At 40.1% G+C, this 22,732-nt stretch overlaps 1 protein-coding gene across 1 annotated transcript in view; it reads left to right on the top strand.

The window, feature by feature from the left end:
• The first annotated feature begins 964 nt into the window (after positions 1-964).
• The window catches only part of ptprfb (protein tyrosine phosphatase receptor type Fb), a 160,595-nt gene continuing 138,827 nt past the window's right edge, over positions 965-22,732 (top strand). The window contains exons 1-3 of the mRNA XM_077616357.1: positions 965-1,308; positions 1,410-1,505; positions 21,554-21,637. The gene's annotated coding sequence lies outside the window, so the exon portion shown is untranslated. The remainder of the gene's footprint in view (positions 1,309-1,409; positions 1,506-21,553; positions 21,638-22,732) is intronic.

The following is a 22,732-nucleotide window of genomic DNA, read 5'->3' as shown; positions in this document are numbered from 1 at the left end:
ATTTTAATGCATCTGTTCCTTTTGTTTCTTTAGTTTCCCATCTTTTGTAGATTTTCTGGAGCATGTTGGGGTTCTTTGGAGACTCCCTGGCCAGTTCCCAAGTGAAGGTAATGTAGAAATGATAAAAAAAGTGTACAGGATCATTCTGGTTGAACAAAAGAAAGCTTTATTTGCACAGACATTTCGTGTCTCCTAATAAAAAGCTATATATTTCACTTGGAAGTCCAGAAAAGAAGAGAGAAATTTAATGTTTTTTGTTTGTTTGTTGGTTTCATTGTCCTCTGTGATAGTCTGCAAAGCTATTCAGGGTGTCCTCTGCCTACTGTCCAAAGTTGGCTGTGATAGGCTCCAGCACCCCTGCCCCCTTGTGATGATAATTTAGCCTTTCATTCAATTTCTTAACCGGTTATCCTCACAAGGGTCACTGGGGGTGCTGTACCCTATCCCAGCTAACTACAGGCACCAGGCGGAGGTCACACTGAATCGGTAGCAAACCAATCACAGGGCACAAGGGGACTGACAACCAATCATAGCTAAGGGCAATTTAGAGTGTTAAACCTGCATGTTTTTGGGATGTGGGAGGAAATCGGAGTACCCAGTGCAAAACCCACGCGAGCCCGGGGAGAACATGCAAACTCCATACAGTGATGACCGACGTGGGATCGAACCCTCAACCCCAGAACTGCGAGATCACGTTAACCACTTATCCGCTGAGACTTGAGGATAAATAGAATGGGAAGTGAATTAATGTTAATTAAATATCTAATCAATTCTCCTCTGGGCTAGGGGTGTCCAAATCTGTTCTTGCAATTGTCCTAGACATTTAAATAAACGTTAAACCAGATCAATATTTTTTCCCGATGACGTAAATAGCACATCTCCGCTGTAAAAGGGAGGTTTCAACTCTACTGAGGTATTGTTTTCCCACGATTGTCCGGAAACCGCCGGAGATTGCCGAGTGAACCCGAAGCGCCTGCCGGCGGACCGACCGGAGCGAGTCGTGTCTCTCCTCCAAAACGAGGAAAGAAGCGGAACGGAGTAACGGGAAGCCGGGGGAAAAAACCCGATTCCACCCGCTCCCACGTCTCGCGGTGGCTGATCTAACGAGGGACGCGAGTGCCTAATATATTTACTCGAGGACTTATATAAACACACTTTTGTTATTTATTTATTTATATTTTAGAGGGGTGGGGGGTCCGTTTTTTTTGGTGCCCATGCGCACACGGGCGCCTAATAGATCCACACACTCGTCTGGACCAGCCGGTCGCGACAGGACCTCGTGTTTTCTTCGTTCCCGACTCTTTCATGGTTTGTTTTGAAATCTCTACAACCCCTTGGACTTGTTTTACTCTTTTCCTTTTTTTGATCGCCCTAACGTTGGATTTTCTTTCCCTCGGTTGGCCACGAAGTGAAGGACGCGGAGCGCTTCTTCCAAGCGAGAGGTGCGGGTGTTGGTACCGGGGAGAAAGACATGCCAACGACGGCGGCGACATCGAGGAGACTCCGTAAGTGTTCTTGCCACCAGTTTTCTTCTTCAATTGAACTTGTGCTGCCGATTGACGAGGTTTTTGGCTTGGGAGCGTGTCACGGAATCAGTTTTGGGGGGCAAGAAGGGGGGCTTTTGGGGGGGTTGCGGGGGTGTAACCTAAGCAAAGGTCAGCAGCCCTGGCGTTGACTGACCGCTTGAAGCAGTAGCCCGAGCTAATTTTTGCACACTTGCAGCATAACATGAGGCATCATTGCAATTAAACTGGGTTAATGACGTTAATTTTGTCAAATGCACGATCATTCGAGGGCGACGAATGACGGAATCTTCGCTTTAATGAGTTTAAAATAAATAAATAAATGGAGAGGGGGGTGCGCAATGATAAGGTGTCCCTAATGGCAGCGTTATTAAATCATTTGTGCAATACAAAAATTGCAGTTTTTGAACCTGCAGAACATGCACCCCCTCCTCTCACCTTTTTATTTTATTAATTTTTATTTGGATGGCATGCATGCAACGCCGATGCCTGTGGGTTTGCATCAATGACGTCACAACCAGCAATAAAAAAAAATCTGTTGGAGGATGTCGCTGACACCTGTCAATCAACAGCAAAATCTACCAGTTTTTCCTTTTGTAACCGCCCCCCACCCCCTTTTATTTTTAATTGTGCTGATGCATAGCTCATTGTTGATAGCCCATAGCGTTCCTCAAGGCTGAATCCAATCTGGGAAAAGAAGAGTGTGTGTGGGGGCTGTTTTTAATGCGCATGGGAAGGTTTTCTAAAGCGACGCCCGCGGTGTCCTGCGTGGCAATTTTGCAGGGTGCAAATTATCGCCTTGGTCGAAGCGAAGCTCGGACCGTCTCCATCAAAGGACGAAAGCGCGGTCTGATAGTTTCTCCAAATTGCATAACATGCATTTATAAAGAAGAAAGAATCACAAGGCCTCGACTGCGTGTGAGAAAGAACTGGATTGGAAGAATTAAGTCCCTTTCGTTTGGATGGCCAAATATCCATTGCCCGCTAAAAGCATTGGGTGTAATTTAAGAATCAGCCAGTGTATCGTCTTTTTATTCCTCCACTGTGCCTGCTCTGTCCGAGGCGAAATTCACACTCTGTGGCTTAAGTGATACAAGACCGACTTTTTTTTTCTTTTTTTTTGCACAAGTGGCATAATGTGACGATGTGTCAAGTCAGTGTGACGAGGGAAAAAAAGACAATAGGCTGTTTTCAGTCCAATTCTGATACTACATATTGGATACAGTATGGCCAATGACAACACTAATCATAAGAGAAGATGAGGTGGATGCTCACTAATAACGAGAAATGTGATTTATTTGTGATGGGGGAGAAGCATCCCACCTGTAATGTTTCTCCATATATGCATATGAATACACTATAGATGGAGAACATGCACATTTTTTGTGATCAACATTTGTGAACTCGCAAATGCTATTTCTCTAACAAATACCTTGAAGGACACCTGTTAGCGCGTTGGTAGCCAACAATAGTGCACGATCTATGACTTCATATCAAATACCACCAGAAATTGGTGGTGTTGGGCGCTCCACTCTGCTGATCACACTTGGACTACTTATTTCTTTATGTATTTTTATATTTATTTTATATATTTATGTATTTTATTTATATATATGTGTGTATATATGTATTTATTCATTTATTATTTGTCTGTTTGTTTTTTGTTGTTATTTGTGCACTATGTGGTGAAAGCTTCAAATCTTATTATACTTGTATAATGACAATAAAAGCATTCATTTCAATTAAAAAAGAGGCTTGAGATGACTCTTCAGGTAAGGAGTAAACAGGTAAATAAATAGGCATTGAGGGAGACTGGTTTCAAGCTATTCCATTTTAAAAGTATCATTTTTAAGTTGAATTAAATGACATAATTAAATATTTTTTTCAACACATCAGCCAGGGAACTGTGCAGATTGTTGTTATGTTTTTATGAATCCCTCGTGATTTCTCCATCAGCTAATCATTGTAGTCAGTTACAGCAACCAGCTATGAATTAGCATAACTAACTTTGGTGCATGGTTAAAAAAAACAGTCGTCATATTAACCATTTTTGTGAAATTGTTGAAAATCGTAATTTTCACAAATAAAAAGGCAATAGATTTGTGAAAATTATTATACCATTTTGCATGTATGGAATATTTTCAATGTTGGCTAATTTAGGATTTTGAGTCTTGCTGGAATTTTTTGAGTGGGTGTTGATGGGGTTATAATTGGTTTTTAGGGTCACATTCAGCATTGCTTTTTTTTGCGGCATTTTGACAGTTGAACAAGTGCGTTGAATAGCTTTGATAAAAATGTACCACTTTTGCCCACCTTAACCTTGAAGTCCTACTAGACAAATGCGGAATGGTGCATTGTCATTTAAATTCAAGGCACTTTGTTATCAAGCTGTCCTACTGCTTTGTTCTGCTGACTACATTACAAGGGCCATACGAGGCCTCTGTCCACTGTAAAACATTCTGCAGGCAGCTGGTGCTATTTGGGTGTTGTTATATGGTGGCTGGATATTTCACGATGCAATCCTCCAATGTATTGTGCTGCAGCAAATTTATTTGACTTTTTTTTGCCCCCTAATTGTTCTGCTTTTTATGATAGCACACTCTGTTTATCCAGACTGTGGTCGGATGTTGATAGTTGAAATTGACCAATAGTAGTTGTTACGGCTCAAAATGGAGAAATATCTCAGAATCAATATGTTCCTTTTTTCTTGGTAGCCTGTCAAGCATTTGGTAAATGCAAGATTGGGTGTTATTGGACAATAATTAGATAGAATCCTTGCCTTGATGAGTTTATTGACTTATCGTTGGTATATTGGTTTATTGATTCTTGTCTTAAATAGTGACCTTTAGAAAACACTATTTAGGTCAATATATTCCCTAATTTGGTTCTCTAATGAGCCGAACAAGAAGGGTTGGTGTCTGGCGTTTGCAGACAGGTTTTGCAGCCCTCACCTTTGGTCTATGTCCTTTGAACTTGTTGCTTGAATGCGTCTGTTGCTCGTTGACCTGAATACACGTTGTCACTTGTGAGTTGTTTGTGAAGGGTATTTCCTAGAAGGCTTGGTCCGGGCCACACGCCAAAGCATCTGCCTTGGCCTCCTCATCCAGGATTGGCGATTGTAGGCCAGGGTGGGGGTGGGAAGGGCAGACCTGATACTATTTATGAAGTCTATGTACTCAGCGGGCCACACGCTTAGAAACCGCCAGGCACGACTGACTCCCAGTTGGTCCTGACTGGTAAATTCTTGGTAATTTCAAAGCCACTGGCTCTCTTTAATGAGAGCTTTTGCCTGTAGTGTCTTGGTTTGTGGTAAAAATATCTAATATTACTCTGGAAATGACTTAACATTACACATTTCCTGAAATAGCGAGGCCATGTTTCAGTGACGATGGAAAGTTGTTCCTCTGCAATTTTCAAGTTTAGTGACAATATCATATAACTCGTGCTGTGATGACTCTCAGGACTAAAATTTTAAAATCGCAAAAATATCTGCCAAATGCTTGGAAATTGATTGTGTTCTCAATAGTAACAATTATAATTGGAAATTGATATCAGCAGTAAACACATTTAATAATGCTGTCTACACAAACCGATTTTTTCCCCTTGACCAGTTCAAGAAAGATAATTGGCTGACTTTCTTGCCCCAGCTTTTACAGCAAAACAAATTCAAAGTCAGACAGTACGTATACTTGATACGTATTACTTGCTTAATTCACCCCAACATTACATACACATTTCCCCCTAATCGACTCGGAAGAAACAGACCTGATACTATTTATGAAGTCTATCTACTCAGCGGGCCACACGCTTAGAAACCGCCAGGCACGACTGACTCCCAGTTGCTCCCGACTGGTAAATTCTTGGTAATTTCAAAGCCGCTGGCTCTCTTTAATGAGAGCTTTTGCCTGTAGTGTCTTGGTTTGTGGTGGGTGGGATTGACTTTTCTGTGGGCTTTACAGTGGATGTGCCGGCCTGTTTTCAGGGCGTTTACAAGGACAAGCCAAGGCCTAGTTTTTATTTAACTTATTTTTTTTTACCATAGAAAAATGTTGAATTTAACTACCAAGGTTGCTTGGAAGCAACATTCATCACGCCTAGCTACACGCTGTAGTTCAGTCCACTTGCTCACGGCTTGTGATTCTTACCCTTGTAGATTACCGCAGAAGATATTCAGATGTTCTGCTTAGACATCAGATTATGTCGCATCTACTGGGCCGCCGCAAGCTATTGTCCTGTTTATCATCGCTGTATAGGGAGAGGGTACTCTTCAATAGCACGCTTGGTGGGATTTAACAATGCTTTCTCCTTAGCGTAGGCAACATCGAGGTGGAGTGATTTAATGCTACTTCTGCGACAGATGTTAGGAGCAATTGGAATGTTGACTGAGACCAGCTCTCTCACTGGAGATTCCAATGGTGGCAATTTAAACCATTTGACATCAGGGGATTTTGTGGGGAACCTCTGCAACTTGAAAAAACTGGAAACAGATCTAAAATGTCTTATGAGAAGCGTAGTTTTTGCTTGCCTGATTGCAGATCGTGTGTTGTTTCTGCTGAGTGAAAAGGTGAGTGTGGACAACATCGAGAGGTTAAGTGTTAATCAATTCTGTCTGTTTCTCATTAAAGAAGAGTTGCCCGTCTAGAAGGAGGCTATTAGGCATATGGAGCGATTGCCTTTTGGAAAAGAAAGACAATGCTATCAAGTGGTGGAAGAAAGCTTAACTCTCTTATCTCTCTCCACCACTAACTTTCAACCAACGCAATTTTTGCTTGATGATGAATGTCCAAGCAATGGACGTTGGTTTTACATGTAATCATATTTCTTAGTGACTAACAAATCACCTGCAAAATTCAATCATTTATGAATTAATGTGCTGATGATCCACATGTCATAGGGGATTAGGAAAACGTTGAGTCATTTCCAGAGTAATATTAGAGATTTTAACCTCGTGCTAAGTAAGGCTTCCCTGAACTCGCTGACTATTTTTTTTCTACCTGAAAAGGAAGTAAATAAGAGAGATAACGGCACGCAATAAGGATATGATTGAATACAGTGTTGGCAAGCATTAGCCAGGGTGATCTTTAACTGTAAATGGATTTTGCCTATGCCATTTTGGCCTTCTAATCAGTCACAGCACTTTAGTAGCCTGATTATGCTTACGTTTGAAAATAGGAGGCAATGACATGTAAATACAGTGGTACCTCTATATACGAGCTTAATTTGTTCCGGGACTGAGCTCGTATGTCGATCTTCTCGTAACTCGAGCGAACGTTTCCCATTGAAATGAACTAATCCACGGCAACACACTCGTAACTGAACGAACAAATTTAAATTAACTTTGATTACTATCTACAGACACACTCAAACATACGTTTAATGTAACTTTACACAAAACTGAATTCTAATTTTGTTTTAATTTTTTTGTTCTCCGGGTTGACTCCACCGGGTTGATGATGGACGTTCAGCGGGAGTTTTTAAAACGAACACATCAAGAGTTGTTTGTTTTTGCCTTCCCTTTCGAAAATGACGCGCACAAATGTCCTCACAATACGATAACGCGCGACCACTTGCCAGCTTGTCAGGGTGCCTCTTTTCTACAAAATCAGAAAACTTGCCGCTTCGCTAGCATGTCTTTGATATCCTTTGTAGCCAGGCGGCCTCCCTCGTCCACCTACTCCTTGCTACTGAGTTACAGCAACACCTCCAAATGTTCACTCACCTGGAGCTCGATTAAATCCTGTCATCAGTTCTTCGTGGTACTCGGCGATTAGATCATTCACATCTGCCTCGTTAACCTCCAGCCCCAAGGAATTTCACGATGACACGATATCATCCATGACAACGAGCAATCTCTGTGACACGGGAAAATGCAAGCTTCGCCCAGTGCTCGTAGATATCTGTTATACACGGAAGAGATGCGGCAAAAAAGACAGATCGTAGGTAGATCTGCTCGTATGTAGAGCTGCTCGTATGTAGAGCTGCTCGTATGTAGAGCTGCTCGTATGTAGAGGTACCACTGTAGATTGTTATGGTTAAAGTTTTTTTTCCAAGAGTAGTTTAAACTCTGTACCCAACCAAAAAAAGACAATATCGTAGTGTTCTTTCAAGTATACGAATCACCTCGACAGTGAAGAATTACATTGGAGTAACTTTGTCAGGACTTGCCGACTGACAGATGAAGTGAACGTTGCTTTGACACATTTGGCAACAGGCCATTTGATTATCACATCATTTGGGACACAAACTTTATGCTCTTGATTGCTCAATAGAAAAGTGGCGGATAATGGGAAAGTGCACACTTAGCAGTCTACGGTTGCCTCCGCTGATGCAGCACATGAAAAGGACTTTAAAGGGATGGGAGTGTTTGTTGGAAAGGAAGGGAGATGACAGCTCTTTCGCAACTGGGGGCCTTGGCTCTCAGCGCCGACTGTGTCCTCCTGACAGCGCTGTAATGCCGTCAGAGATCATTAGCGCTGACAGCATCGCATCATGTCAAATAGCGGCTCATGGTCAAGCAATGAATCACACCGATAAGGACAGGCTTGTTTATTCCAATCCCTCCCTGTTTACATGAAATTTATCCATACCGTTGATGCTCGCTGATAACTTTGTTTTTAATACCTCTATTGACTGCTAGAATTGTCCTCCAAATATAGGATGAGACCAAAGGATTTATAATATGCGGAGGATGGTTTATTGAAAATATTTTGAAAAATTAGGACCAGTTAATGAAGCAATTCGCCATTTTGGACCTCTTTTGTTGATCCTTTCCTTCCGTAATGTTGACAGTAGAGTAACGCATACAGTATTTTAATATTTAATCATGATGAATACATAATAAACCATTAAAAGCCATGCTAGTAAGAATAAAAATCGACAGATTGCCCTCAAAATATGCATGCTGACAAAAGTTAGATACTGAGCTTGAGGAGAATTATTTGTCAGATGAATGATACGCAGCCAAATGGACTTTTTCTAAGAAATAGAAATAATCTTTACATTTTGTTAAGTTGTTTCTCGTGTGTGATTTGACAAAAACCTTAGAATGACACAAGTGAAGACTGGTGTCTCTCATAAAAGTGTAATGCAATCATTCAGTGACACAATTAGAGGATACTCGATTTAAAGGTAGCTGTTCTCAAAGCTGGAGAAAACTAACAAGCTCTAGACCTTGGCTGAGGAATGTAACCATTCAGCGTTCATTGCATATCATGACAAATGTTTTTTTTTTCTTTCCCTTCTCATTTGATTAAATTCCATTTCACAACCACTAGGGAACTAAACAATCAGAAATTTAGATACAAATCATAGGATATCTCCCTCACCACTCTTGTTATGAGCTGTTTTTTATTTTACCGTGAGACTGGACTTCTGAAGTCTATCGAATACAATTGAGGTTTCAAATATCTTTGAAAAGACTTTTTTTGTTGCTGTATTCCAATAATGGAAGCAATCATTGGGATTTCGATAAGGATGGAATCCACAATACTTCACATGTCAGTGACCTGGCTTTGTATTGTTCCATTCTTATCGCTGCACAGCACAAAGTAATAAGAAGCGGAAACTCCTTTTTGGATGGAGTGGCTGCGCGTTTGACTTTTTTTTTGGTATCATCTAAATACCGCCCTCTATATTATAAATGAGCCCCACGCCCATGCCGTTAATAGCATATTCTTTGTCAAAAGTACATTTCAAGGTGACAAAGTATGGTGGAGATGAAATATGATGCAAATATTACCGGCTGCGCCTGGAAAATTAATGGAATATTGCAGCGGGAAGTTTAAGGGTACTTAAAGGGTAGTTTGTGCATTTTTTGGGCTCTTTTGGCAATAAAATAAACAAAAAAAATGTTTCAATGCATTATAATGCATTAGTCATTAATTAAAATAACTCAAACAAATTCAAACTCATTCCATTGCTAATCTCAACTCTACTTGATTTGCAAAGCACTTTTTGCAGAACCGCACCTGACACTGATCCATAAAAATCTCACAAAATCACACAAAACACACTTTGTAATAAGATAATTTAAGACATTCAAATTAAACAAAAACAAAGCAATCAATAAGGGCAGGGTGAATTCAAAAAATGATTCATATACTAATTTTTTGGACTGTCATGAACACCAGATTATATGGCGCACCATTATTGAATGAATTTTTATTTCATTGCATCAACGTGCATAATTTGTTCCTTATCTTTTAACGTCCCTCGATCACACATTTTACTCACTAATTAAATGTGTCAGTTTAAAAAAAAATGAACTATCAAGACACACACACAGATCAATAACTATTGAAATTGCACAAAACATTTATGTAATGTTGCGGATTGGTTCTGCAAAACGATTATAATGCGCACTGCCAGTTTGGGGAAAAGTAAAGGATTTCCCATGATAGTCTGAAAAGCGCAGTATTTCAAATTTGATATGTTAATTCCGACTGAAATATAAGTAAGTCCAAAGTTTGTGCTTTAATTACGCGCATGAAACTGTTTTTCTCATTAAATCCCAGCCGGCCTTTGCTCAGTGTCAGACTTATATACTCCATTCCCTCTCACGCAAAAGTAGCTATACTCATAAATATGGTGATTGGTGTCAAACATATCTCTCCGCCGTACTAATGTGCACTTTCATGCTCTGAACATGTACTCCCAATTTTCAAGGCTGGGATTTAAAAAGCATGAAATTTGATTTGGGAACGTGTGTAGGTGCACCGCTCCATTTTATTGAGAGACATTTTACTCATGACATTCATATCAAAGAAGGATGATGGAAGCATTAGGGCAGAATGATATTTCTTATTTTTTTTGGGGGGGGGGGAAGCATCTCAACTTGCTTTTGTTTATTTTCTCCAAAGAACGATGCGATTAATTCATTTGCAAATTACAACAACAATTAACGGCATAACCTCTTGTACTGTATTGAGTTTGAACTTTGAAGCAATTTTACTAGCACTGCAGTCTATCTTATAATGCTCTTGAAGGACGATCGTTTTCAACTTGAGTGGAGGTGCACTTATAGTTTTAGAGTCACTTTTGTCAAATAGTGTCACTATGTGGATCTTAAATAGGGCAATGGACATTGAATTACTCGTAATGGCCAGAGCGTGCATTATTAGGTAGGAATCACTCAATAGTGCCTCATGTAACATTAAAAAAAAATCTATGCCATGAATCGATTTGTCTATCATAAGAGGATACGTGAAAAAATGAAGAATTAAGTCATTTCAGTTTTATGCAGCTATTTTGGGTACTGTAAATTCCTTTAACCAAAGCCGATTGTGAAATAATAATAATAATCGGACATAGGCTTTGTCATCATCATTGACTCGACAAAAGCCTAATTGTCATCATACCCAGCTGCGTATGACGAAATTGGTAGTGCTTCTCCGTAAGGTGCACTTTCCCGGCAAAAGGCCCATATAAGTGATAATTTCAGACTCGTTGGCATTCTGCCGTGATGGATACATCGCACGCATCATTCCCCGAGCAGATCACTTACCTCTCACTGTCTCCTCACTTACCTTCAGTCAGCCAGTAGGAGGCAGATCACCGCCCAACGTCTTTTCATGTTACCTCACCCCGAAGTTATTACATAGAAGGGATTGTGTGTCGTGTTACTGCAAGTTTAGAGTCCTGATGGATGTGGGAAAAAACTGTCCTTAAGCCTATTTGTCCGTACTTTGTGAGACCTGTAGCGTCTGCCAGAGGGCAGCAGCTGGAACAGGTTGTGACCAGGGTGGTATGGGTCCCCGACAATGTTCCTGGCTCTGCTGAGGTAACGAGGGCTGGCAATGTCTTCCAGTGAGGGCAGAGAGCAGCCGACGATCTTCTGGGCAGTGTTAATCACTCTGCATGGCCTTTCTGTCTGCTGCCGTGCTTCCAGCGTACCACACCGTAATGCAGTATGCCAGAATGCTCTCCACAGTGGCTCTATAGAAGGTTACCAGAAGCTTAGTGTCCAAGTTGTTCCTCCTGAGTACCCTGAGGAAATTGAGTCATTTCTGGGCCTTCTTCACTACTGCCGTGGTGTTTGTAGACCAGGAGAGCTTATCCGTGATGTGGACCCCCAGGAATTTAAAGGACTGGACCCTGTCTACACATATTACTCCATTTATGAGGAGTGGGGCCAGATCTATGCTGTTTGCGAAAGTCCAGGATTATTTGAGTTGTCTGAGATCTGAGATGTTTAATTTTGAATTGAATTCTGTTGTTTGTTTGTTCTTATTCTGTGCTAGGGAGAAACAGTTGCATGTTATAGACCTTTTTTTTCTTCAGCACACAAACAAAAAAAGTCAAACCACTCAGTCAAAAAAACCTCAACGATTTAAGGCAACTGACAGGCACACCACGAATATTTTTACATTAAGCGTTCATTTCGAACTATTCGTGAAGGAATTGCTTTTCTGAATGATCAAATGTAAAGTTTATATTTAAAAAAAGACAACCCGTCAACTCTAATTGATTCAATTTCTGTCCCTTTGTGGATACAAATAGATAAAAAGAAAAACAAATCTATTCAGAGCACTAGTGTCTTCCAGCGTGTGCTTTTTCCGTTTCTGGAGTTTAATGTGTAAATGAACAGCCTTACTTTATGTGCCGATCGTCAAAACACTACAGTATTCTGCTCTTTTATGTCTACGCGGCCTTGAATTATTGTGCCCAGCCAGCCATCTTTATAAAAAGACATTGTTCAGACATTCCTCTCTGCTTTTGCCTACTGGCTAGAATCGGGAAAGACCTTACGGACGGCAAGGTGAGATCTATGCTGCAGCACTTCTAAAAGGCTAATGATTCATTGGGCTGGCTCCATGCACCCCCATCCCACATTGTCCCTGAGGCTGAAAGGAATAGCTGGCATTATCGTCTGCAAATGGCTTTGAAAATGCTCTCAGCTACATTGACCAAGGCACTGATTTATGGCGCAAGATGGGCTGATCACTTTGGTTTTCGTCACGTATTGGCCCGAGTCGCCCCCGCGCCTGCCTCCGTCGCATGTACACAAACATCGAGTGTGTACTTACAAACCCACTTCTATACCTCCAAGCTCGCAATCTATGTATCTTCAATTTAAGCTCCATTCTGTGAGGTATTCTGAAAAGGCAAAAGATAGTAAGAAGCTTATTTATGGACCCCAAGTTGTTGGGTGATAGAAGCAGCCCATTTTCTCTACGTATCCAGCCGAGGAATGAACTTTTAAAAAAATATATCTTTTATTAGTCTGTATCTACTGTCTATATACGGATGTGCGCGCCTCAGCTGCTTGAAGTCTTTTTTTTCTGCCGCTTTTATCTGCTGTCACAAGGGAACACAAATTTCCTGAAATAGCGAGGCCATGTTTCAGTGACGATGGAAAGTTGTTCCTCTGCAATTTTCAAGTTTAGTGACAATATCATATAACTCGTGATGTGATGATTCTCAGGACTAAAATTTCAAAATCGCAAAAATATCTGCCAAATGCTTGAAAATTTATTGTGTTCTGAATAGTAACCATTATAATTGGGAATTGAGATCAGCAGTAAACACATTTAAGAATGCTATTTTTTTGCCCCTTGACCAGTTCAAGAAAGATTATTGACTGACTTTCTTGCCCCAGCTTTTACTGCAAAACAAATTCAAAGTTAGACAGTACAGCCTAGATTACATGTGTCAAAGTGGCGGCCCTGGGGCCAAATCTGGCCCCCCGCATCATTTTGTGTGGCCCGGGGAAGTAAATCATGAGTGCCGACTTTCTGTTTTAGGATCAAATTAAGATGAAGAGTATAGATGTATATTAGATTTCCTGATTTTCCCCCTTGTAAATCAATAATTGTAATTTTTTAATCATTTTTTTCTGTTTTTAGTTCAAAAATCATTTTGTAATATCTAAAAATATATATATATATATATATATATATATAAAGCTAAAATAAACATTGTTTTAGATCTATCTATAAAAAACGGAATATTTAGGGCTTTTAATGCAGTTCTTTGAATCCATTTATTAAAAAAATCTAAATATTATATCTAAAATGGTCCGGCCCACGTGAAATCAAGTTGATGTTAAAGCGGCCCACGAACCAACCCGAGTCTGACACCCCTGGCCTAGATTATCAAATTTTTCTGTTCAATTTTTTTTTTATGCGTATTACTTGCTTAATTCACCCCAACATTACATACACATTTCCCCCTAATCGACTCTAAGAAACATGTTTTATTGCTCTCTACTTTTCAAGAACTCTACACACATTACGCCAAAGATGGCTACTGTCCGCTGTCCTGTTTAATGGAAGCCTAACATTGACTCCCTCTGGATCTTGTCCACAATCATGGTTTCTCATCCATCGTGCCTTTCTGGCTGATTGCGGTTCTGCGCTTTCTCACCAAAATGGCCGGTGTTTGCACAGCCCGCAGGGCAAAAAACGGACTGCTGGCACAAACCAAATTTGACTGACTTTTTCAAGCGTTTAAAATGAAAGGTGACAGACTGTGTTTCAGCCAACATCACCTGTTTTTAGTCCCAAAGCGCAGCACGTAGCCCCTTTTACTTTCAAACTAGTTCTGTTTCATTCCGCTCACAAATGTTGCACGAGTTCACGACTTATCGAACCACTCGAAGACTCTAGATGTGTCACAAGCAGTTGTTTTGGGTTTTAATGAGTGATCTAATGTCTGCATGCCCCCTGAGAACTCTGTGTTACCTGGAGCGCCTATCATATATTGTTTATTAATGCCTATCCAGCAAATTAGTATCTGAAAATCTTTACAAAGATAGATGTTAATTCATTTTAGAACTATGCATTTACAAGTGGATTATAGCAACGGTTCCATGACAGACAGATCTTTATCTGCCAGCTCGACTCAACTCGGTGTGTTTCCTCCTTCTATTTGAGGAAATTAACGAGGTGCTCAGACATTAAGTCTGGCTGGGGGGAAAAACCTTGGTGAATTTATGGACAATTTACTTGAAGTGAGTCAAGTGTAATCTTTTATATGTTTTAATTTTGGAATGATCCAGTAAAAAAATCTTGTCTGAAAGAAGGATACATTTTAAAATAAATAGGAGTGGGGTTGAAATTATGTTGCAGAACTGTAAACTAAAATCTGAATGAGAACATGTTTTATATGTGTAAACATGAAATTGTCCTTATTGGTTGTTCTGGAGTTATTGTCATTAGAGAATAGTAGCATAGTTTGGCTAGAAAGAAGACTAATTAAAGAAGGACTTCGAACTTGTATTTTTTCTAATACAAAGCAATAATATTTTAAGTAAATAAAAAAAGAGGAAGTTGCAAGCAAAAAGGAGATGGGGAATAACTGTTGTGTTCAATGCAACTCTTTAAAAACACAGTTGACCCATGGTCAACCTATTTTGGTGTCCTCGAGAAAATATTTTCAATAAAATGGGAGACCACATTGATCGAGTGAATTCATCTTTTCATATTGTACGTGGAATTTTAAAGTCTAATGTCTCTCCCAAGTGAAGGAAAGGTGGGGGAAAGTCAGTACTTGGCCAGCCATAAAATACGCGTGAGATTGGGTTTGAAGTAAAGCAAAGCAAAAGAACCTGCTGTGAATCTAACCTGAAGGCATTTAAATAAAAACCCAAAATCCTTTGCCATTACTTGGCGGTTGAAAAAGAGCACCTGTTTCTTTCTTCTTAAATGTTTTTTTGATTTTTTTTTTTGGGTAACATTTTCCTTAGCAACTTGCCGTTTTACATTTTTTTGCTTGAAAAAAAAGGAAAATAAATCATCATTATTATAATAGTATTCATTCTTAATTATACAAAGCCAGTAATATATGAATGCCTTTCTGTACCAGGTAAGGATGCACTGAAACTGTCAATAACCACTCCAGCCAATGGTTCCTTTATGTCAAGGGTGTCTAAACTATTCCAGATAGAGCTGCAGTCGATGCAGGTTTTTCTTCTACCTCATCAAGCACAGACAGTTTAACCAATCAGGTTTCTACTCAAACAAACATTACCTGACAATCAGCAGACTACTTGTAAAACACCAGATTGATGAAAATGTATATCCTCTTCATCGATTGGAACGAAAATCTGCACCCACTGCGGTCGTTGAGGACTGGTTTCTACACCAACTGTTTGAAAGGGGAAAAAAAAACGTCATGTCTGCCTCACATTACTGCAAAACAAAGCATGAAATCAACCAAAATGGAAGACTCCATTCAAAGGACACAAGACATTTAGCACCTTGTGGCTAACAGAATAAGGCTCTCGGGGGTTCTCAATCAATAATCCAGAGTACTCCCAAATTCCTCAGAGCGCAGCATTAATTATTAGATAAGCAAAGTTAATTTGCCTCAGTATGCATATTCATGACAGCGTTATCCCGGGAACACTGAGGCTCATTTACATTTAAAGCGGCACATTGCGGTCAAGGACTGTGTGTACCACAATGCTTTGGAGCATTCCAATGAGTCCTTTGGCTTTGAGTGGAGGGATGTCACTTCGACGCGAACGCCCAAGCCTCGAAACTGCGCTGAAACTCCTGTTAAAACCAAGCACCAATACAAAGTATTAGCTTAATGATGCATAGAAAACATCTGGAATGCTCCCTCTCCGACTGTTCCTTCCTGAACCACCTGTTGTGTCGGGTAGTTCTTAGTGTGAAAGTAAACATTTATTTATTTATTTCAAAACTCATAGATTTCATATTAACTGGCCGGATATTCTTTGATCAGAAGCAAAAAGAGTAAAGAAATACATCACCCATTAGGGGTGGTTCTGTTTCATGCAAATATGTCACTGCTCCCCTTGTCCACATTTACAATGCCTAGTAGGCATTTTGTTACCATGACAATAAAATAGATATAGCTAATGCTTTGAAAGTAACAAATAAAATTAAATTAGCGGAATGGGTATGTTACATTTGGCTAATTTACATAACAACCCCAGTCTCCATATAAATGGATTGTCCACAGTTGACAGATGCATTACAGGAATACACATTTTACAAAATGTTGTATTATGTAATGTGTGTAATTTCTGCAGACACCTAATAATGTGTTTGTAGAACTGTAACAAAAAGGTAGCTATATCCCTAAATTGTTCAGACCACGATTAATATGAAAGACGGTTACTTATCTTTCACAGTGAATTAAAATTTAGCCTAATGTGTCACTAGGGTTGTCAGCAACAGCTTACCAGTTTTCCTGCGCAAAAGACATTCCCCTTTAAAATGTTCGCTTTTTGTAAATAATTCTTAAAATATATGGCAGTTGGAAAACAAGCTGCTCGCGTTTTGTTTTTGGATGCCAGTCAAACCGAATCCGAGCTATTGCCAATGCAACATGTGTTTTAATGACTGTTAAGCGCAGCCTTTCCTTGGCCTTAGGCCAGACAGATTTGTATTATTGTTTTTTTCCCTCCACATTCTAAACACTGCTTAAATCTTCCCAAACACCGCAGTGGCTACTGAATATCTTTCTGTTTTGACCCCAGATACAAGTTATCATCAATTGTACGCCCCTTTGGTGACATTTCGAGACTGATACTTAATTGCGTATGCCTTGATTAATCATAAATGTAGGACTGGGGTGTACTTGTGTGTACCTAAGACATTTTGTGTATGAGCTTCCTCTGTTGACTTGCCCTCCCTATCACCAGTGTTACCAAACACCCTAGGCTACAGAATGTTCAATTCTTTTGTTGCTTCCTTCTTGCTCCTGCATCTTTCATAAGCGTGGTCACACTGCTGCGTACGCTGTGTACTGCAGCGGTTAACGTCATTGGCCAGCTTGAAGACTGACACTTGGTGTTGCATACACCAAAACTGTACACTCTGTACATGTTCTACATACTGTCGGTTGACTTAGTGCAAATGGCAGAGAATTATTCAAAGCTTTGACTTCATACAAGGGGAGGTTTTCGATTATGATTTATTCATCAATCATTATTTAATGAGATGAGTCGAGGCGGCCAATGCTTCCAGGGAGTCTTGTGACTCAGTCTTTAATGTGGCTCAACTTTCCTGAACTCATATTTTGTCGTCTCCAGTAGACAGTAAATATTTGAGTTAATCAACAGACCCGCTTGGTGGAGTTTCTTTTAATCAGAAACTTACTGAACTTCAGTCACAATTCCACACATTGAACAGAACTCTTATTGATCTCACAATATGTTCGTTAAACATCACACATGGCACATCATGTCCTTTGCATTCTTAAGTGCTAATTGAAAATGGACAAATAAGGCTTTTGGGTACACCTTTTTTCCCTGTAAGGCTCCAATCACATGATTCATCAATTTACAAAGTTGGATTCATTTTTACAAAGTTTTTTCACATTTCAAGATCTTAATAATGATAAAACTTCACATGATCTGCTGTCGTACTTTTAGGGTCCTGACACTAAACTAGTTGTGGCTGGATTGACAGTGCTTCTGCCGATTGCAGCCAAGTATAATTAATCACCACTTCAATACTACACACCCAATGGAATTCAGCACATTTGCACTGTAAAATATCATGACATGAAACAGTTCCTTCTTGGATTACCATTTTTGCGAGTGACTGATGTCTCAGGGGTCGGTGCTGGCTTTTTCTTGCCAGCAACGGAATCGGAGCTCAGTAGGTTTCTGTTTTGAGGTGCTTCTCGCCCCCTCTGGCGCAATGCTACAATGTAAGCAGGCGCCTCTTCACATTAACAACAAGCAGCAGCAGCAGCAGCCGCTCGACTGTGCAATGCAGGAGATTGCTACTGCTGTGTTTCTGTGTGACATGGCAAGAGGCGGGAGAGAGCCAGTGCACAAGACTTGATCCTCCTGCACATGTCAATAAAACTGACAGCACGGATGAGGATTATTCCTTTTCCTGGCAGTTTGGCCTGTAAACAACTTCCTCGAGTACCTCCTGTGTACTTTACATTGAGGATTAATGCCACCCGTTGTTGCTCAGTGTCAGCTGACATAAACCTGTAGTCCTGACCTCCAAATACTGAAACAATGTATGTATGGTAAAAAGACTGATTCTTAAATAAGATTTCATGTAACAGTTTCTATGTATGATTTACTCCGTTCAGGGACACCGTGGAAAATTCAGCCATTCGAGTCAGTTTCCATTGATTCATTTACTCAATCTTTCGTTTGATTTTGTCAGAAGGAATTTCAATGCTAGCAAAATTATGGTGTGTGCCTGCTCGCGGAGTTTCATCCAAATTGACACTGATCTATCCATGTGCCTCCATTTTTCTCTCCTAATCTTGTCCCTCAAACGTGCACATTCCTTATACTCCCCAATCATCATTCCCTCAGAAAATCTCAGCATCTTTTTCTCTGGGCTTGTCACGTCTTGTGGTTTTTCAAACATACCGCCGAAGCTGGATGATTCACCTCAACCACCCTAGTCAAAAATCACTAGTAGATTGAGGTGGTCTACATCTAACATTAGAGGACACTGTAGATATTTGTTGTGATGGCAGCTTCAGATCCCGCATCACAGTTAATCAGTAGGAAATTGGCCCAGTCATGACATTATGCTATGAAGCATTTTTTTCTGATAAATAATGCATGATATTTGCATCATGGTAAAATCCAATGAAAGGTTATAAACCATGTCACCACGTTAAGTCGCACTGGGTCTGGCAGACGTACGATGAATATACCAGCACACAGATGCTAAGTAGTTTTATTGTGACTCGGGTCAGCAGTATGTAAAATCAAGTGCTCCCACAACCACCACCACATCCCAACCTAATTCATGTTCTTGCAAAACGGATTCAGAGCCGAACAAACCTCATGAATAGCCATTCTCTGTCAGTTTTGATGTTGCCGCTGATTACATTTGCCGAGAGATGTTATGGGATTTACTCATGAATACAAATTGGGCTGCAAGGCCATTTTAATATTATCGCGTAGTTGAAAAATATAGTTTTTGTTCCTCCTAAAGATTTTGTTGAATTATTCATTTAGCCAAAGGGCCACTAAGGGATTTTCCGAGGGAGGTTCCCCAAAAGGCTTTCTTAACCGTACCCCTGAACTAAGCAGATACATAAAACAACAAAATTACTATTGGGAAAATGAATACAAGCCATTATTCATTCTGACCCCACTTGAATACACCGATTCTGCAAGGGTCAGAGTTGCTTTTTTGACATTGAATTACATTTTTTCATTAAAATAACAGAAGTATTCTTCCTTCGAAACGGTTTTAAACTTTAAACGGGGATACTCTGGGCAGCACGGCACACTAGTGGTTATCATCACGTCTGATCCATTTTCTGGGTAGTTGAATGAACAGCAGATACACGGTACGGCATGTCACCCAAGATTTTTTTTATTTTTTATTTAATGGCGCGCTCATCTTGATGCGCCCCGCCGAGTGAAGCGCTTTCAGATTCTTGCAATCAATCTCCAAGAACCAGAGCATAGGTTTCTACGCAGCCTGTCGGCCGTCAGCCGTCCTTTCATTCTAGCCCTGTTGGGGAATGGTGATTGGATCCTAGTCAACTTGCAATAGATGGATTGGCTCACGTCCTGCCGATGATTGAGTGACTGCGCTCGCCGCCTGCTTCCCTGCCTGCCGCTCTCCACGCATTTGTACAGTATATGCTGTTGTTGCGGACACGTGACGCCGTTACCCTCTGCACAAGAAGCGCATCTGTTTCGCTTCATCTCCTCTCGCATTTTAATTTCTTTCCATCATCCTCTGTCTAGCACCTCCTTTGTGCCATGGGATGGTTATTGTTAAAAAGTATGGCCGACTTGGCTGTCAAACGAACATGATCCCAGCAGAATGGAACATTTAGTCGACATTGAAGTGAAATTGAGGTGAAAAAAAAAGCAATATCACTAATCGGCCTCATTTGTGCATCTGAAGAAAGATTTTCAAAAAATATCAGCAGTAGGTGCGGTCGAAAGATGTCATAATGCAGGTGCTTCCCACTTGTATAAGCTGGTGTTGCTGTGTTGCGTTTGTGTGTGTTAGTAATTGCTTCATGCTACGTTATTGAGATGACTGCCATGCACTATTATGCAAGTTTAATGACGTGAAACAATTGCGCTTAACACAACTCATAAATCATATATGTTACTACGGCCACTGCGTTTGCCATGACGAAGATCAAAGATATCTGATGCCAATTTGTGAATTTGCAATGTAAAATGCAATTATATCGTAATCCTCAACCTGTAACGGCTTACTATCTGGAGAATAGCCTACGCAAGGATTTTTGGAGGTTAAGTGATCTGCCATCATTTGCTGAAAAACTAATCCAATCAAAGTTATTGTGGTCTTCCGACAAAGATGATGTCACAAGGTGGTGTCAAACTCGTCTGGACTACAATTGCATTTACTCTAAATCAATTCAAGCAAATGCCTTTTTTTTTTTCAAGCAATTGGAGAAGATCAAGTAGTGCTCGGAAAATATGAGCATCGCAGTCACTTGACTGATAAACGTGCCATTCTTAGGTTGCTGGAAAAAAATAACTGAAACGGACGAAAATGTTGTCTTACTAGAAGAAAATTTTAACCATGTTAAGTAGATGAATGGGAGATGCTAAAATGTAGAAAGATTGCAATCGAAGAAGATGTATATACAGTAAATATGATGTGTATATATGCAGTAAATTTATTTTTTCAGGCAAGAGTTTTTTAATTTAAGGAACATGGAGACATTTTTCTGAGTTTCATCTGTCTAGAATTTTAATGATGCCCAATGCTGTTTTGTCTTCACTCCATTTGAGCAAGGCTTTATAAAATCGTGTATAGCCTGAAGCATACAACTGAACAATCTATCCTTCTGAAAATTCAATCATTTGTTTTTGTGTTGGGGGGGTCTTGTTATTATTATCAGAATGACATACACTCCTACACATTTACCTGCTTTATTTTGATTAAATCAAAAATTGTTTCCCATTTACACCTGTGAGCCAGTCAGTGAATGTTGGCTTGACATACAGTAGCGTTTAGAGAAGATTCAAACATCGTGTATCTGTGATCTATCTTAACTTGCTGGCTAATAAGGCTTTGCATTTTGTTTTTTTAACTTTAAACTAATCAGTTGGTACCTTCCCGATTTTTCATCAGATTTGGCCTTTCGGAGCAGTCAAGTTTTGTTGTTCTTGACTAGAGAGATATCAGATGTCTTGGAACCAAGTTTTTTGACTGCAGGTATGTAAATATTCCTCTATTGTATTGTTTATTGGAAAGGTACAGTATAATTTGTGATTATATTTTTGATCGTTTAGTATCTGTTAAAACTGAGACCGTATTCTATATTTTTAATTGAGTTGAATTTATTTGTGAATGTCATCACCAATCCAACATGGTATTTACCTCTATAAAGAAACCCTGAAAACCTTCAACAGCTCACAGAATGTCAGACCAACACTTCATTTCTACAATCCTCTGACCTTTAACGGATAAGATGGGGAAAAAAAATACACGACTAGAGTATTTCCAGCAAATTTTCACCTTTTTGTTGGAGGTAAAATAGCAAGCGTTTCTTAGCTGAGATGCTGAACAGTCACAAGGAGGGAGAACCTTTGTTAGTATTATTTGGCTGTCCCATTGCTGTTTGTGCACTTGTGCACACGGACATGCCATCCTTCAACAGGCAAATAATAGTGTTTGTCACTGATAAACAGAGCAACTACCATACGCATTCCTATGTTAAATGATGAGTGCATTTTTAAAACACATTTTTAGCTTTTCTAGCCGTTTGCAAGAAAAATAACATGCTCGTACTGGGGACATCTTTACTTTTTGTTATTAAATCACCACATTAATACAGCCTGAGACTGCCAGGTTTTCACATTTGATCAAGTTCATTTCAGTTTTGCTGAACAGTGTTTGAAGGCTACTGGACCTTGGTGGAGGTCTGGTTTTGACCTATTTTAGAGTGTGCGCCACATTTTCTGATTTAGGTGAAGGTTTGTAGGAGGGGCGCTTTTACAAAATCCCAACTTCATTTCCTACCAAGATCAGGCATCTTCACTTCAATGGCATGTTACCAAACGAATCTTATCCTTATTGTAAGATGAGAAGGACTCCCTGACAGAATGTTGGCAACCCCCCCTTCACCCCTCCAACCCCTTCCTCTATATGCGGCTCATTTTGTACACGGTAAGCTGACAGTTGTGAAGGAACAAGCCTAAGGGAATGCAGTGCACGCCTCTGATGTTGTATCTTCTCGGTCCAGCACTTGTTCCTTTGGAGCTGGGCTCCAACCAATCCCGCTCCCCCGTTGCTCACCAGACCCTCAGG

The sequence above is a fragment of the Stigmatopora argus genome, chromosome 12 (assembly GCF_051989625.1).
Source record: "Stigmatopora argus isolate UIUO_Sarg chromosome 12, RoL_Sarg_1.0, whole genome shotgun sequence".
Taxonomy (NCBI): Eukaryota; Metazoa; Chordata; class Actinopteri; order Syngnathiformes; family Syngnathidae; genus Stigmatopora; species Stigmatopora argus.
The sequence above is the reverse complement of the archived record's forward strand: the minus strand, read 5'-3'. Positions and strand labels throughout refer to the sequence as shown.